Source organism: Cryptomeria japonica, chromosome 6 (genome assembly GCF_030272615.1).
Source record: "Cryptomeria japonica chromosome 6, Sugi_1.0, whole genome shotgun sequence".
Lineage (NCBI taxonomy): Eukaryota > Viridiplantae > Streptophyta > Pinopsida > Cupressales > Cupressaceae > Cryptomeria > Cryptomeria japonica.
The window spans coordinates 400393046-400411474 of record NC_081410.1 but is presented as its reverse complement, the minus strand read 5'-3'; the positions used below and the strand labels follow the sequence as shown (position 1 = coordinate 400411474).

General features: G+C 37.0%; 1 non-coding gene across 1 annotated transcript; it reads left to right on the top strand.

The window, feature by feature from the left end:
* The first annotated feature begins 16160 nt into the window (after positions 1 to 16160).
* On the top strand, positions 16161 to 16322 carry LOC131065888 (U1 spliceosomal RNA). The gene has a single exon (XR_009111512.2). It is a non-coding gene; the product is annotated as a U1 spliceosomal RNA (small nuclear RNA).
* The last annotated feature ends 2107 nt before the right edge of the window (positions 16323 to 18429 follow it).

Here is an 18429-nt window from a genome sequence, read left to right as displayed (position 1 = left end):
AAACTCAGCTTCCTTTGTCAATAAAGAATACAATGGCCCTGCTATTTGACTAAAGTCCTTAATAAATCTCCTATATTACCCTGCATGGCCCTGAAAACTTCTTACATCCTATTGTTTGATAGGGGTAGGAAGAGCAAGTATTACTTCAATTTTAGCTGGATCTGCTTGAATACCTGAGTGAGAAATTCGATGCCCCAACACTATTCCTTCTTGCATCATCATAAAACATTTTTCATTGTTTAGGGATAAATTGTGATCTTCACACCACTACAACACTTTGGTCAGATTTTTAATGCCTCCTTAAATGTAGTCCCATAAGTAGTAAAGTCATCCATGTAGATTTCCATACAATCATGGGATATGTCTAAAAATATACCCAGGACAACCCTTTGAAAGGTTGCAGGAGCATTACATAAACCAAAAGGAAGGACTGAATAGGCATATGTGCCCTAAGGGCAGGTAAAGGTGGTCTTTTCCTGATCTTCCGAAGCTATTCTGACCTAATTATAATGACTAAACCCATCCAAAAATGAAAAGTATTGCTTACCTACTAGAGAGTCTAACACTTGATCTATAAATGGAAGTGGGAAGTGATCCTTTTTGGTAGCAGTGTTGAGCTCCCTATAGTCCACACAAACTCTCCATTTCCCTCCTTTATTTGGAACTATAACCAGGGAAGAAACCCATTGACTATCTGAAATAGGGTAGATGAATCCTACATGTAGCAACTTTTGTAGTTCCTCTTTAACTATTTCCCTTAAAGCATGATTAGGGTAAGTGCACCAAGATGGTGAACAGAAAAGTGGCCACATGCAAAAAAAAAAATGAAATTTCTCATAACCCGTGCGTGTTCTAGAAATTCAAAAATACGCTAGGCTTGGTAACACCAAGCCTAGCCAAAAACAATTAAAAAACAAAAAGTTCCTCAAAACCCGTACATAACTCGTGCGTGTTCTAGAAATTCAAAAATACGCTAGGCTTGGTAACACCAAGCCTAGCCAAAAACAATTAAAAAACAAAAAGTTCCACAAAACCCGTACGGGTTTTGAGGAACTTTTGATTTTATAGTAAAAAATCAAAAGTTCCTCAAAACCCATACTGGTTTTGAGGAACATTATTTTTTATTTTTTTATAATAAAAAATGAAAAGTTCCTCAGAACCCGTACTGGTTTTGAGGAACATTATATTTTATAATAAAAAATGAAAAGTTCCTCAAAACCCTTTTTAGAAACCCGCAGGTTATGCAAAACTATAAGTTTTTGTCTTAGTTTTGCATAACTCGTACGGGTTATATAAAACTAGGAACCAAATAGGAAGTGGGGAGAGAGAGAGAGAGAGTAGGAAGAGTGATAGAATATGACAAGGAGAGGGGGACGGAGAGAGTTAGAGACAAAGAGAGAAGGGGATAGGAAGAGAGGGAGAGATAGAGAAAGAGAGAGAGAGAGAGAGAGAGAGAGAGAGAGAGAGAGAGAGAGGGTGATGACAAGATTAAGAGAGGGAGATGAAGATAGAGAGAGTAGGGAGTAGGAAGAGAGGGATAGAATAGGATAAGGAGAGGGGGACATAGAGAGAGAGAGAGAGAGAGAGAGAGAGAGAGAGAGAGAGCATAGGATAAGGAGAGGGGGGGGAGAGAGGGGGAGAGATAGAGGAGAAATTAGGAGAGAGGGAGAGAGAGGGAGGGCGGAGATGGGGAGAATAGGATAAACAGAGGGAGATTGGGGAAAGGAGAGGGGGAGAGGGAGAGAGAGGGAGATTGGGAAAAGGAGAGAGAGAGAGAGAGAGAGAGAGAGAGAGAGAGAGAGAGAGAGAGAGAGAGAGAGTAGGATAAGGAGAGGGGGAGGAAGAGAGAGGGGGAGAGATAGAGGAGAAATTGGGAGAGAGGGAGAGTGAGAGGGAGATTGGGGAAAGGAGAGGAAGAGAGGGAGATTGGGAAAAGGAGAGGGGGAGAGGGAGAGGGAGAGAGAGAGAGAGAGAGAGAGAGAGAGAGAGAGGGTGATTGGGAAAAGGAGTGGGAGAGAGGGAGATTGGGAAAAGGAGAGGGCGAGAGGGAGAGAGAGGGAGATTGGGAAAAAGGAGAGAGAGAGAGAGAGAGAGAGAGAGAGAGAGAGAGAGAGAGAGAGAGAGAGAATAGGGGATATGAAGAGAGGGAGATTGGGAGAGAGAGAGAGAGAGAGAGAGAGAGAGAGAGAGAGAGAGAGAGAGAGAGAGAGAATAGGATAAGGAGAGAGGGAGGGAGAGACAGGGGGAGAGACAGAGGACAAATTGGGAGAGAGGGAGAGGGAGAGGGAGGGTGGAGATGGGGAGATGGGGATAAAGAGAGGGAGAGAGAGGGAGATTGGGAAAAGGAGAAGGAGAGAGAGAGAGAGAGAGAGAGAGAGAGAGAGTAGGATAAGGAGAGGGGGAGGGAGAGAGAGTTAGAGACAGAGAGAAGAGGATAAGAAGAGAGGGAGAGAGATAGGGAAAGAAAGAGAAGGGAGAGAGGGTGAGAATAGGATTAAGAGAGGGAGGGAGAGGGAGGGAGAGACAGATAGACAGACAAACAGATAGAGACAGACAGATAGACAAAGAGACAAGCAGATAGGAAGAGAGGGAGAGAGATAGGGAAAGAAAGAGAAGGGAGAGAGGGTGAGAATAGGATTGAGAGAGAGAGAGAGAGAGAGAGAGAGAGAGAGAGAGAGAGAGAGAGAGAATACAATAGGGAGAGGGGGAGGGAGGGAGAGTTAGAGAGAGAAAGATTAGGGGGTAGGAAGAGAGGGATAGAATAGGATAAGGAGAGGGGGGAGAGATAGTTAGAGACAAAGAGAGAAGAGGATAGGAAGAGAGGGAGAGAGATAGGGAAATAAAGAGAAGGGAGAGAGGTGAGAATAGGATTGAGAGAGAGAGAGAGTAGGGGGTAGGAAGAGACCAATAAAATAGGATAATGAGAGGGGGAGGGAGTTAGAGAGAGAGAAGGGGATAGGGAGAGAGAGAGAGAGAGAGAGAGAGAGAGAGGGGGGGGGAGAGAGTTAGAGACAAAGAGAGAAGGGGATAGGAAGAGAGGGAGAGAGATAGGGAAATAAAGAAAAGGGAGAGAGGGTGATAATAGGATTAAGAGAGGGAGAGAGAGAGAGAGAGAGGGGGGGGGAGAGAGTTAGAGACAAAGAGAGAAGGGGATAGGAAGAGAGGGAGAGAGATAGGGAAATAAAGAAAAGGGAGAGAGGGTGATAATAGGATTGAGAGAGAGAGAGAGAGAGAGAGAGAGAGAGAGAGAGAGAGAGAGAGAGAGAGAGAGAGAGAGAGAGAGAGAGAGAGAGAGAGAGAGAAGAGGAGAGGGGGAGGGGGAGCGGGAGGGAGTAGGGGTAGGAAGATAGGGATAGAATAGGATTAGGAGAGGGGGAGGGAGAGAGAGTTAGAGAGAGAGAGTAGGGGTAGGAAGATAGGGATAGAATAGGATTAGGAGAGGGGGAGGGAGAGAGTTAGAGACAAAGAGAGAAGGGGATAGGAAGAGAGGGAGAGAGATAGGGAAAGAAAGAGAAAGGAGAGAGGGTGAGAATAGGATTGAGAGAGAGAGAGAGAGAGTATGATAAGGAGAGGGGGAGGGAGGGAGAGTTAAGGACAAAGAGAGAAGGGGATAGGAAGAGAGGGAGAGAGATAGGGAAAGAAAGAGAAGGGAGAGAGGGTGAGAATAGGATTGTGTGTGTGTGTGTGTGTGTGTGTGTGTGTGTGTGTGTGTGTGAGAGAGAGAGAGAGAGAGAGAGAGAGAGAGAGAGAGAATAGGGAGATGGGGAGGGGGAGAGAGAGTAGGGGGTAAGAAGAGAGGGATAGAATAGGATAAGGAGAGGGGGAGGGAGAGAGTGTTAGAGATAGAGAGAAAAGGGGATAGGAAGAGAGTGAGAGAGATGGGGAAAGAAAGAGAAGGGAGAGAGGGTGAGAATAGGATTGAGAGAGAGAGAGAAGGGGATAGGAAGAGAGGGAGAGATTAGGATAAGGAGAGGGGGTGAGAAAGGTAGTTAGAGAGAGAGTAGGGGAAGAGGGGGTAAGATAGAGAATAGGGAATAAGAAGAGAGGGATAGAATATGATAATGAGAGGGGGAGGGAGAGAGAGGGGGAGAGAGAGAGGAGATTGGGAGAGAGGGAGAGGGAGAGGGAGAGGAAGAGAGAGAGAGAGAGAGAGAGAGAGAGAGAGAGAGAGAGAGAGGGTGGAGATGGGGAGAATAGGATAGAGAGAGAGAGAGAGAGAGTATGATAAGATAACGAGAAGGGGAGGGAGAGGTAGGGGAGAGAAAGAGAGAGAAGGGGAGAGGGTGATAATAGGATAGGATAACGAGAGAGAGAGAGAGAGAGAGAGAGAGTGAGAAGGAGAAGAGGGTGAGAGACTTGGCAAAGGGAGAAGTGTGAGGGGGAGAGAGATGAGATAAAACTCAAGAAGGATAATTAGGGCTTAGAATAGACAGAGACGGTGATGGGGGAAGGAAGACGAGAGAGAGAATAAGAAGAGAGACATGCATGTATACAAACATATATACATATATCTATATAAATATATGTATATATATAACTATAGATATGCATATATACATACATAACCACATATTATATATGTATTTTGTGAAAATCAAAATAATGGTTTTTCATAACCCGTACTTGTTTTGTGAAACTCAAAATGATATTTTTCATAACCAGTATGGGTTATGAAAACCATAATTTTGGTTGTTCATAACCAGTACAGGTTATGAAAAACCATATTTTTGGTTTTTCATAACCAGTATGGGTTATGGAAAACCATATTTTTGGTTTTTCATAACCCGTACGGCTTTTGGGAAATTCAAAATGATGGTTTTAGTTCTACATAACTCGTACGGGTTATGTAGAACTATGAATGGTACTTTTTGTTTTTCAAAACCCGAGCAGGTTATATTGCACATCAGAACTCGTGTGGGTTTTGGCTTGGTAAGAGGGCTGGAAAACAACCCTAAGACTTGGAAGCCCATTTTCCCTCCATTTTTGTCCCTTTACACGTTTTTTCATCTTCCAACATGATTTCTCAACTTCATCATCATCAGGTTTACAAATGATCAAGTGGGTATCTCTAAAATTACCACCATAATCTCACACGTCTTCTCATCTTTCTGACCATATAATTTTTTTAATTTTTAGACAACATTAGCATAGTAAACTTTAATTTTCTTTACCAATGCCTTGATAGTCCTCACAGACATACATCTACCATTTTTTAAATAACTTTTGATATACTTGACCAAATTCAAAATAAATTACATATTATTGTTCTAGACTAGATTTTATACAATTTAAAAAAAAACGTTTTCATTTTCGATTATTTTGATGCAAGTTATGCCCAGCGCACGAACAGGTACCAAATTTTCAGGATGAGGTCACTTCAAAAAATCATTAAAAAAAAGTTACTCAACAAAAAATTACAAAAAAATACAGAACTTCTAGATCTCAATCTTACCTATCATCCTACCAAAGGGTTTTGCAAAATACTAAATCTAATTATATATTTTGTGCAGTGCACGAAAACAACTATGTTATATTTTTTAGAAAAAATCAGGAATAGTTTTTCGTGCGAGAGAGGTTTGAACCTCTTAATCTTATCCAATTTCAAAAAACTTTAGTAGTTTAGAAACAAGATTCGGAGTACTACAATTATTATTCTTTTCTCAACTCCTAGTTTTGAGTGGGTGACCTTTGAATATCTCTTTGAAGTTCAGGTTTACCTGTTTTCAGAAAAAAAAAAAAAAAAAAAAAAAGTGGTCACTTATACCCCCCTTTTTGTTCACCATCTTGGTGCACTTACCCATTAATCCTTCGCTAAGGTTGTCTAATTAGTTTACAATCTTCTCTTATATAAATCCTATGGGTACACAATGTAGGATTTAATCCCTTCATGTCATGATAATCCCATGTGAAAGCTTGGTGTTGGGCTTTGAGTAATTTTGTTAATGACAATCTTTGATATGTTGCTAATTGACTATTGATATTCAGATTTCTTCCTCCAACAACTTCTATTTGAATTATTGACTCAACATTAGATAATTCAGACAAACAAGAGGTTTGAATCTCATGTGGTAGCAATGTGTGAAACATATCTGTGGTTGCAGGAGAATCTAAAGAGCCTGCAGATGGAAGAAGAGTATGCAGAGGACTTACTGGTATACCCAATGACTATTGAGCTGCTCCATAATGATTTCTTATGATGTTAGAGAGTATTGTATCATCCTCTTGAAGTGCTATGAATGGTTCCCTTGCTAACATCATTAGTTGTTGAACGGAATTAATTTCCTCTGCTTCTTCTTCTGTGTCTGGCCATACTACTCGCTCTTGATCAAGTTGTGGTTGTGCTAGAGAATAAAGTGCAAGTGTTTTGTTAGTAATACCATCTGAAATTGTCATATCTCCTGATCTGCAACCTATATATGTATCACTTGTTGCCAACCAAGGTCTTCCCAAAATAATTGGATATCCACCTAATGTTGCCTTAGGAGAGAGGATTATAAAATTAGCCAGATATTCCCAAGAATCTAATGTGACAACAATGTCTTCAACCATCCCTTCAAGCCAGACAGTAGAGCTATCATCAAGTTGCAGGACCGTTGGAGTTTATCTAAGACTAGTAATGTTGAATTGTTGCATGACATCCTTAGTCATCACATTTATGGCTGCTCCTAAGTCTATCAAGGCATTTTTAATTTGAGTTCCATTAACAACTACCTTGACAATAGGGCTACCTAGGTCAAAATATTTAGGGACAACAATTTTTCCTAACATAATGTCAGCCAATTTTCCTACTACATGCACTATTTTTGGGTCTTTTTTCTTTCTCCCAGGTTTCTTCAAACATGTCTCTTTAATAGCTTTTCCATATATGGGAATGTCTTTAATAGCTTGAAACAATGGGATCTTCAAAACATAAATGTTTCAGCTGATCAATAAGATCAAAAGTTATATCATCATACTGCCTAGACACTTCTACCTGCAATCTTTGAGGAAACGGGGGAGTTCTTATAGGTGTATCTAGAGTTTCAGATTGATGAACCTACTCAGGGTTTCCAAATTTATCAAGTATGGTTTCCTGAGCAGTCTTCTCTGATGGTAACTCTGTTATGACTAGAGGAGATGGAGTAGGCAATGTTGTCCCTGACTGCAAATGAATATCACTTATATTGAGAGAGTATACAGTATAATTATTAGGATCAATCAAAAAAACTTGTTGTTGTTGTTGTGGTTTATTATTTGGATTTGGCACAGGCTGAGTTGGCAGTTGGGTTGGCTTGGATGGAGTGGCATTAGGAGCCAGTGGCATTAAAGTCGGCTGTTGGGACTGTTATTATGGCTGCAGGAAACCTGATGACTAGTTTACCTATTGTTGTCCTCCTCTCCATTATGGTGACTATTGCCAGTTACCTTGAGGGGGAGACCAATTCCCTTATGGTTGCTACCATTGAGATGAGGGACTCTGATAATTAGGCCAAGGGTTTTGAGACTTATTCCAAGACTGAGGAGCATAATTTCCAAAAAATTTGGAATATGGAGGTTGCCACTGACTGTTTTGTGCATTGAGATTCATATAAGGATTAGAAAATGACAATGGATCCTGTGGCATACCTTGTCTTGGAGGCCAAGGCCTTTGTTGTGCAACATAAAAGATTTGTTCATCATCTCCATAGACAGACTTCAAATCTAGAGAACTCTGTTGGCTATCAATTTTAGCTAACAATTTGCATCTACAATCCTTCTTCTTTTGTCGATAGTGGGGACAAAATTCAGCAAGCATAGCCTCTACCTCCTCATGCTTCTTCTTTGCCTAAAGTGTATCCAATTGGGTAGCCATATTATTAAATATACCCTCTTTAAAATCCTTCAACAGATGAGTTATTTCCATTCTTGAAACTATTGAAGATGACTTTGCAATTGAAGAACCAGGCCTATAGTGTCTTCCCCTTTTTGCTGCAGCTCTTGAGTACTTTTGACAGATTTGTCTGATATCATCCCATTGAACAAGAGTAATATCTCCTCCTCCCATTAGATCTAAGGAGTCAACACAATCATCATTGATACCCCTTATAAAAATCAACTTCATAGAGTCTTCACTTAGAGTATTATGCTTGGATTTCCTAACACTAAATAAAAACCTTTCCAAATAGTCTTCCAAACTTTCATCTCTTTTTTGTGTCATCCTGAAGATATCATCACCATGTTGGTCCATTCCCATGCAATAATCTTTATACTTATCCAAGAAGTTTGTCTTCATCTCCTCCCAGGTAGTGATTACATCTCTTCCTAAACTCATAAACCATCTCAAGGCAGCTTCTTTCAAAGTAACAAGGAATAATTTGAGTTTATGAGCGTCAGTGGTATAATCATAACTTCTACAAAGGATATCAAATTCAAACAAAAAGGTATCTGGATCTTCTGTTACCAATCCATGAAATTTTGGAAGTGAAGAAGCTGGTATGTTTTTCAAATTTGCATTATCATGTTGGTCAGGAATGGGAAACTCAAACGTTGGATTTACAGGCGAAGGTGGAGGATTTGCTGCCATTGGTCCCTGATAAATGACTAGAGGTAAAATGTTTTGCTCAGGGGGTTCGTTCAAGAAGTCTAGGTCTCCTTTTGACAAATTAAAGACACCTCTATTTAGCACATAAGTTTCTGCAAAAGGGTTTACTTTCAGGTGCTTGATCTGATCTTATATCTTGAGTGGAATGTGAGGGAATAAATATTCCTAGTGCATCTCTTCTCTTCCTATGCATGCAGATTAATGAAGAAAATTCAAAGAGCTAATTAAAAAAAACTTAGAAACTAATGGTTTACAAGAGGTTCTTAGCTTGGCACCATCCCCAACAACGGTGCCAAAAATGTTGGTCCTCACAACTAGGTAATAAAACACAATTCAAAGATTGAATATCCTTGAATAGCTAACTTTTCCTCTGGCAAAGGCTCATTTATTTATCAACCAGGGACGTAAACTTGAAATGGGCCAGCACTGTATGTGCACCAAGTTCATATTGCAACCATTCTATATTATTGCAAGAAAGGAAATTCTTCTTAAAGTAAACACACAGAATCTTAAATGAACTAATACTTAATCTTACAACTGGAAATTACTTTAAACTACTGTTAAATGATAAATTTATGGCAATCAACGGGAAGTACTCTGTTGTTGTGGCTGCAGGAACAAACACGGGAACTATTCCAATGGCTGCGGGAACAGACAATTGCATAAACAACTACTACATAAGTATGAAACTAACTGGAACATACAAAGGATTACTCACCAAGTGGGCCTCCTTGAGTGAGTATCTCCAGAACTTCATAATACAATTATTTAATCATTCAAAATCACATCGATCTCTTTATTTCATCTTGACTGAAAAATACATAAAATACCAGAAGACTGTGTATTACAAAATATTATGGCCGTTCTCTGCTATCCCTGAGAGGAGAGAGATCCATTTATTTATAGCAAAACTTATAACAAACTTCTAACTGATCGACCACATTCCTATGGAATAGGTGAACATGATTTGTTAACAAAAGAAGAAGGAGAAGTCAGCACAGGAAAACAGAACAACATTTGTCATGTAGCTGAGAAAATATAGCATGACTCGCTTCCTGGATCCAAACTCTACTAAGAACAGTTATAAATGTTTTCATAAATCAATCTGTTGAAGAACCGGTCAAGTGGTTTCAATCATTACTGCATTTCTCTGACTGGGTCTACATTGTGGTCATATACTTTATGCTCCTTTAAACCGCCATTTAGTCTTTACTTCACCTTTGCTAACCCTGCATCATGGTATTAATGTGCACAACAAACATGTGTATATACTAATGCTAACATGATATAATGTAAACCATATTTATAATTGATTTTAGATATTTGCATAGATAGATCATTTAAAACCATTATATGACATCCTTAGGTATAAGTTAAACAAGTTTCAGAAACACTTAAAAGGTATCAACTTAAGAGAGTATTATAATCCAAGTGTCATCTAATCATAAGACCTAAGAAGGAGTATTATATCAAAAATCTATCAAAATTGAGCCATTATTTAGGCTCATTAGATCTCTCTCCTCAAAATTAAGACTTCAACTATAAATGCTAAATAAGACATTAGTATAATACTTGCATTTGTTGTGTATTTTCTAATACTTACACTCTATGAAAGTTTCTAGGAATGCGAACTCTAAGCTATAAAGACAAATACTCAAGGAATAGATGAAATAATAGATAGAACTACATTTAAGATCCAAGCAGAAAATATCACAATGCTTCCTTCCAGAATTAAAAAAACATAGCACATAGCTAAAAGAACAAATGCATTGCAAAAGTAACTAAATTCCTGCCAAAGAGTGCAGGAATTGTTTTGTTGGTTTTGTTTTTATTTGTTTTGTTTGATATATTTATTTTGTTCTCATCAAAATTGAAATTCGTAAAATTTCTCATATTATATTGCCTCGCGACTTAAGTTTAGTGATCACATTGTATAAGCTTCTCTAGTATTCAATGATTAAACTGCAAAGATCATGGGCACTGTATGCAAAACACTAGCTTATCACAAAGATAACAACTCAATCAATCATGTTAAATTTTTCATAAAAGAAACTCTAAATAGGTAAGAAGATAAAAATTATATAGCAGCAAATGAAATTGTATAGAGAATAGAAGATGTAGAAGCTTTATAGAGTAAGGTTAGTTTAGATGCATTGGGGATTAAAGAATAAAAAACACTAGCTTATCACAAAGATAACCCTTCAATCAATCATTTTAAATTTTCCATAAAAAAAAAACTAAATATGTAAGAAGATAAAAATCATATAGGAGTAAATCAGATTGTATAGGGAATAGAAGATGAGTAAGATTAGTTTAGATGCATTGGGGATCAAAGAATAAAAAACACATGGGCAAAACATGCAGTAAAATTTGGATTGTAAAAGAGATGCATGCTAGATTAATCAATAAGACTTATATCTCAGAAGGTAGTAGCATTATACACATTTGCCTAGCCAGCACATGTGATAACTTAAATATGCAGTTTAATGCTCATAATTGTTTGGATAGTGGATACCTGCACCCTTTCTCCCCACACACCTAATAATAAGTAGATTGTTTATCAAAAACAACTCTTTGCAAGAAACTAGTGATTAATGTTTCAACATTTAAGTTAATTTAAAAGCATAGTTTAGAGAATAGTTTTCATAACTAATGACCATACAAGTGAAATGGCAAAGAAAACCCCACATCTAAAACTACTCCCAAATAATTTATTAGCAATGGCATAATGATGTAGAACATGTGAAAAATGAAAGTATAAAATGAACATTTGAAATTTTTGATAAACATACCTTTGACCTCAATACAGTCCATGTATTTTGTCAATATAGTTTGGATGTCTTTTGTCAATACAAAATGTCACCTTACAAGCCCATAGTTATGAATGTGCAAGCACTCGTGGTTGAATTGGAAATAATGAACGGATAGAAAACTATATGCATCATGCCAGTGATCTTAAATGGTATATCCAATCATTGAAAATGCATAATAAGCTAATACAATTTTCCCAATGATTGTGTCCAAAATTATGAATATAATAAAACCACATTCAATACATTTAACTCACAACAAAATTTTCTATGTATAGTGCAATAAAATACAGTACATATAATTTGCATTGTTTCCATAGGTTAGATTCCTATTGCAAATATGTAAACATTGGAAAGTGATTGTAGTACGCATTGGGCCCTCAAGTATCTCAATAGCTGGGTTTCTATACCATGCATTTGCAATGTTTGAAATGTGCTTTACTCTAAGAAATATTGCTTAAGTAGTCAAAGTATAAACCCTAATGAATATTAAGACCGAATTTAGAATTCATTTTGTGAAGTGAAAGATCATACATAAAACCTATGTAACTGCATTAACATGGCTAAAAGCCCTACTTTTTAGCTCATTTTATGTCTATAGTGATAATGTGGAGTGAAATATGAGTAGCCTTTTGGATGCAAAAGATGCTTAATGCTTACTATTCTATTCTATCTCTCTATCTTGTGCATTTAATATTGCCACAAGCTCTCATAATCATGATTGAGAGAGAATTAAGTAATGATTAGCCAAAAGTATAGAATTAGGAGTCAATCACTCTACAACGAAAACCCCTGAAAAGGTGCCTCAACAATCTAAAGAAAGGGTCAGAGATCGCTACTTAAAATTAAATCTCATTTCTCTAAGCTTGTAGTTGTTGCTTGGTCAAGGTGATCTCTGTAATTTTTTATGCTCTTTCCGGCTACCACCTACCAAACATGTTTTAACCCTTGTAAAGGAGTTTTTTTGTCTTGTGCAAGGAAGTATAGATCTATTTTGCGTAAAGACACATTATCAAGAGACATGGTAAGGCCAAAAATTAGGGTAAACTCAACAACCCATCACTGAACAGTTATAAACTAATACCCCTGAACATCCTTGATGGCAAGAACATTGGACACTCTACTGTCCCTCTACACACAACTGTAGGTCTCCATGAATTCAAAATGATACTTTGCAAATCAAATAACAAATATTTTCCTGTGAATATCTTATGAGTGTCCAAACCTTTTTTATTTTAGGATATTGAAGTTGGTGAAAAAAAACTTTGTTTCTACAAAATAAATAAAAATAATAATAATTTAATAAAATTAAATTTGGCCACTGTAGGTTTGTAATGTTTATCAATAGTTTTCTCATGATTGTTGAAAATATAAGAACATCAACAAATCGTTCTATCACTTTCCTTCTCTTTTGTATTATGCTTAAACCAAAAACTTGTGCACATATACTGGCATTGAGAGCATAAAATCTTGTCTCGATCAGCCAAACTTACTTGTATAGCTCCGAGCATAAAAGAAGCAGCAAAAAATAGTTGTGAGGAAGAGGCAGAGAATGCTCAACATGTATGCAAAACATGGAAACATAAATAAGGTACCTGGACTGTTTATATGGTATGTGCAAAATTGTAATTCCACCAACACAAGGTGTGCAGACCATGTGTCTTTTGATGTAGCCTTCTAGCTATAAAATTTTTATGTGTAGCCTCTTGCAAAGACAGTACTCCCAAGACCTCTGCTTTGTCGGACCTGCCTTGGTATTTCTGTGTTCTCTTGTATTGAAAACTAAAACACCTTTGCATCAGCCAATGAGAGCCTGCCAAAATCAATGTTTTACAATCAATTGTTAAAATTTGATCAACTTTATGTATCAAAGATTAGAATAGAATTTAGCAGCAAAAAAATTGAATGATGTTGTTGGCTGTTGAAACTTGTTTAATCACCGATTATGTGGGAGCCCTCCGCTTGAGTTCCACGATAGGAATTAATAAATTTTGTTTGAAACATTCCAATTTTTTTTCCTGCTCTATAATATTTTAGAATTTCTTCAAATTATTATTCTAAAAATAAGAAATATTTCACTTGAAATAGAAGCATTGCCTTCACTATGGTGCACTGAAATGCATCTCTGCCTTTGAAATTCGTTATACAACGAAGTCCAATTTGGAGTATAGACAAACATAATTTAGTAACGAGGTATTAGTAGAGACCTTGTTGTAGGTTCAAAACATAGAAAACTTGAAGCCGAGACAAACGTTTATGCTAGGGAGGTAAATTCAATCCACTTGACACCAGCAAATGGAGAAAAACAATTGCCACATACTAACCAACTCATTACATTGTCACTCTTTAGCTAGAATTGGAATTGATATTCTCTGGTAAAAGTAGAAACTAAAATTTTGTATAACATCACCATGAAAATGAGTTGGATTGGAAAGCACAATAGTAGGGTATTTTTTTTTACATTGAATCGAGTTGCAAAATGACCATGTCATCGTACATGTTTCTAACAATTCTAAGGCCTGTTCAACATGGTCATTTAATGTGTGTTCTATTATGAGATATTATGTCAAATAGTAGACATACTTTTTCAGTGCTTGTACATTTTGCACATATTTGTACAAGCACTGTTACAAATAGAAGACAATAAGATTTCTCTACTTTATCACTGCAAAATACCCATTTCCAAACCTTCCATTTGGCATGATAAAATCAATTGTGTGCCTATCATGCAAAAATTGCATGCGCTGAGATCAAATTCGTTTAAGACATTTTGTCAAATAGTTTATGTGCGTTGTCTATGTATACATGTAAAACGTTTTACAGGTCAACGATTCTTAGTGATTTTCATTTCCAAGGCTTTGATGGTAAACCCGTTCTGTATGAAACATGAAAAAATTGTTCAAGCATGTACAAACACATATTTCCTCACACATTTTATGTTGTCACAAAAGTGACAAATTGAAACCCTAACAGAAAGCTGCACGAGAACAATCATAATAATAGGAATCAATCGTTCCTCACTTCATGTGACTTTTACTCAGTTTCAACAATTTAATTATTTCTCCGATGGACGCGAACTCAAGTTTTGTTATTAGCCTCAAATTACTAACTCCATGTAATGGTTTACCCAATTTCAACAATTTTATCATGTTTAAATAAAACTGGCTACGCTGCAAGTCTCAATGCATTACCACATCTAAGTTCATATCTCTGTTGGGCTCATTCATGTCGGCCAAATCTAAAAACTTGAACCAGTCTTAAATTTACTAACATTAATTTAAAAAGGCCACTGCTATATACGACAGGGATCAGCTTACCATAGTGGAGTAAACTCGTTCATGCCATTCATCGAGAATAAGATTTGTCGCCTGATCAAAGCCCCTCAAAATACCCTGCATATAATGTAATTTCGATTCTCCACCATAGATACAAAACACATATTTGAATCATCTTTTTAAAGTAGAATCAAGAAAGCGTATAGACATACATACCAATATATTACGTCCATCATTTGTAATGACAGAGATGACCTGTGAAAATTTTAAGAAACAGATTCATATTTAAAAAAATTTGAATTGTAAACCCAAAATGGAGAAAGTAGATGTCCACCATGTACTGTTAAAATAAATGGTTAAAAACACATACGGTCCATCATCGAATCCAATCCGCGATTGACGTTGAAAACATGGTTTTGCGATACCCACAAATCAGAGAAGATGTTGCACCTAATCTTCTGCGATTGACATTGAAACCATTTGCAAGTAGGAACCCATTCAATTTGCAAAACACCAAAAATACCAAACACGAAGTTTAATGCTATTAACATGGTTGCGATTGTTTTGGCTTTAAAATGGACCTTTCGTACATCGTGATAGTCACGTGTTAGTCAATCGCATCTGTCTATTGCAAAATCGATAGTGTAAAATGCACGACTAACACGCGTGTTAGTCAATCCGTACTGTCATTTTGAAGCCAGAATAGACACGTCCCGTTAACATCCTCTGCTTCCACCGTATGCCAACACAACACAAATTGTCCGACAAACAATTAGCTGACCGGAAAACGTGATCAGTGGAAATTTATCGACGTGGCTGCAAATTTCCCCAGCAAGAAAGCCCATACTATAAAGAGCCTATCGGCTCAATAAAACACGTGTAACACACTAAAAAAATAAATCTACAAATTACAAAAAGAGCATCTCTTTTTTATTGCAAAGATGAAACACCAACTAAAGCATAATGTAATTTTTTTTAACAAACGCAATGCTAGTTGGTCCATTCGCTAGGTGTGAAAGAGGAGGGGGAGTACATGTCATGTAGCCATTCCTCCACAAGGATTCCACCGGTCAATAGGAAAATCATAGCAACTTATTATTGAAGAACGTCACATTTTCTGCTGCTAAGCCTCAAGTATGTTTTTTAATTGTTCTGGCTTTTCCTGGAGGAAAAATGTATACTGCACATCTATGCTGAAACAAACAAACGAATACCATAAGGTGAAAACTACAGTCTATGCACTGGCCGAACTAAGGATGGTATTACTGATTTTTAATTAAAGAAATGCGAATTTTGCGCCTGCAAGTATACAGCTCTTTTCAGTTGTCCAATTTAATGAGGCAGAGTTGCATTATAGCTATTTCGCTCCCCGAATTGTAAACCCTCATCATTCCTTTCTTGATTCAAGATGTGTGAAATGCAACAAACAGGCTGTTTAAGATCCCACATGCGTGAGAGGAAGAAAAGGAGGGAGGAGGAGGAGTACAAGAAGAAGGAGATGGGTAAGGTACAAGCATACTTACCTGGGCGGGGTCGATCGGTAATCAAGAAGGCCGATGGCCTAGAGAGAGCAACTTCATTGCACATAGAGATGCGGGCTCTGTCTAGCATCTCCCATTGTGGAGAGTGCACGTCATAATTTGTGACAGAGGGGGCTCGCGTTCGCGCGGCCCCTACATATCACTAATCCTAAATCGGAAATCCCACATATCACTAATCCTAAATCGGAAATCTATCTTCGCAGGATTTAGAACTGAGAGTGGAAGTCTTATAATTCGTGCCCTACCGAGTAGATGTAACGACAGAGATCAAGATGATATGAGACCATTTAGCAGCAAAGGGTTGGCTGTTACAAGAACACTTAAATCTGCAAAGGTAAAGAAGATAAAAAGCATTTATGAAAACATCTATTATTGATTCGTCCAGATTAAGAAGATTGAAATCTCTGAACTTTGTGCAAGTATGGAATTTTCTGCAGGTTCTGGATGTGTGGATATGATCTTTGACATGCAAGTCCAAGTTAATGCAATGTATGCTTCATTTATCCACTTTGTTAGATTCTCTGCTCTTTGTCGAATGTTGAAGTACTAGTAGTCCTAAGAAATGTGCTAGGGAGATTGCTAGATTCTTCCAGCTCAATCAATTATTTGGACTGAACTGACTTTACAAGCTGTGAAAATGGTCAAATTGTAGTCATGTATGGAAGTGATCTCTGATTTTGAAGGATGATGATTCAACGTGTATAAATGTTTAAATGGATGTCTTCGAATTCCAAGACATTACAAACTGATCTATAAACATCTTCTTGTTTAAGCATATAAAAACTAGAGAATTGCATTAGAAATTGACCGTTATTGCTGCTTGTGAAACTATTAAACTTTAGGAAATTTATCCTGCAGTAATGGACAAGAATAGTATCCATAAGTTCACTTCTTCTCTGCTTTCTGAAAACTGGTAGGCCATGCTTTGCACCATAAGCCAATTGTTATGTGAGGTCAGATAGTTGACAAAGTATTGTCAGATTGATATATTTGTTTCTTTCAATCCATGAGCCCAGTGGTAGTCCAAATCAAAACTCAGCATACACAACATCACAAAATTAAAACAGAAATGGCATCTAAATGCGTCCACACAATTTTCCAAACGTGCCAAATTCTATCAGATCAGTGTAAATGAATATCCCTTAAAAAGACAATTACAAACAAGCACCAAGATATTCTACATCCACATAATGATGGGAATTATACACTTGTTGCTGAAAATCCTTGTAGTAGAGAAGTTTCAAACTGCAAGTGCAAGTAAGATTATTGTAGGGGCACTATACAAATATGCTATATAGGTAAGTGATGGTGAAATCCAGAGCACTGATAAGCCCTTCCCGCATGGATGGAATGTTGGTCTCATGGTGTTTGCTAAACATGAAAATCTGAAATATCTCTGAAGCCTTTTAATCTTCCAACTTTAACCCCATGGGGGAAGGTACAAATCAACCTGAGATCAGCACCATCAAAAAGTTCATACCGTGGTTTCACATTAAAGTCCAGTTTTGTGTTTATTAAAAAGTTTTGAAGCCAGTTGCAATGGTCAAAATTGTTTTGTTTTGTTTTGTTGCCACTTGCATTGATTAGACTTAGTGGGTGAATTTGTTTAAACCAACTGTTAAACAGTATTTAATCTTGTATAAGTATGAAGGTCATTGGGCAATCACAATTAGGTACCATTTATGATAATGAATACTTGAGCCATGCGTTGTTTTGACATGAATAATGTAATTATAAATCAACACATATAATGACGTTGTTTTGATATGAATACATATAATGACATTATGGGACAGGTAAACAATCTTCTCATTGACGATGTCTTTTTGACATAAATTTATTATTATTTACTCATGGTACTATATGATATGTTAATTTTGATCATTTCTCATTCTTACTAAGCCCTAACATTGGTATGTAATATGAGTGCTATCATTCAAATAATCTTAAGCAATAGCTAGATTTTTTTATGTAACTATTAATTAGAAAAAAATATATTTATTGAAAGGGCTGTTAGATTATTAGTAAAATAAATGGGTTTTCTATTATTGAAGGTTCTAGTCATTGAATTATATTGATGTGGTAATAAGTTATTTTATTTTTTGTAATAATTTTCAAATAAAATTTGAGTTAGAATTATTCATAATATTGTATGTTTGTGTTATGTTATTTGTAATTGTTATAAACTGTATTTGTGAATGTTGCAATGTGACTTTTTGGGGAAAACACACACTATACAAGGG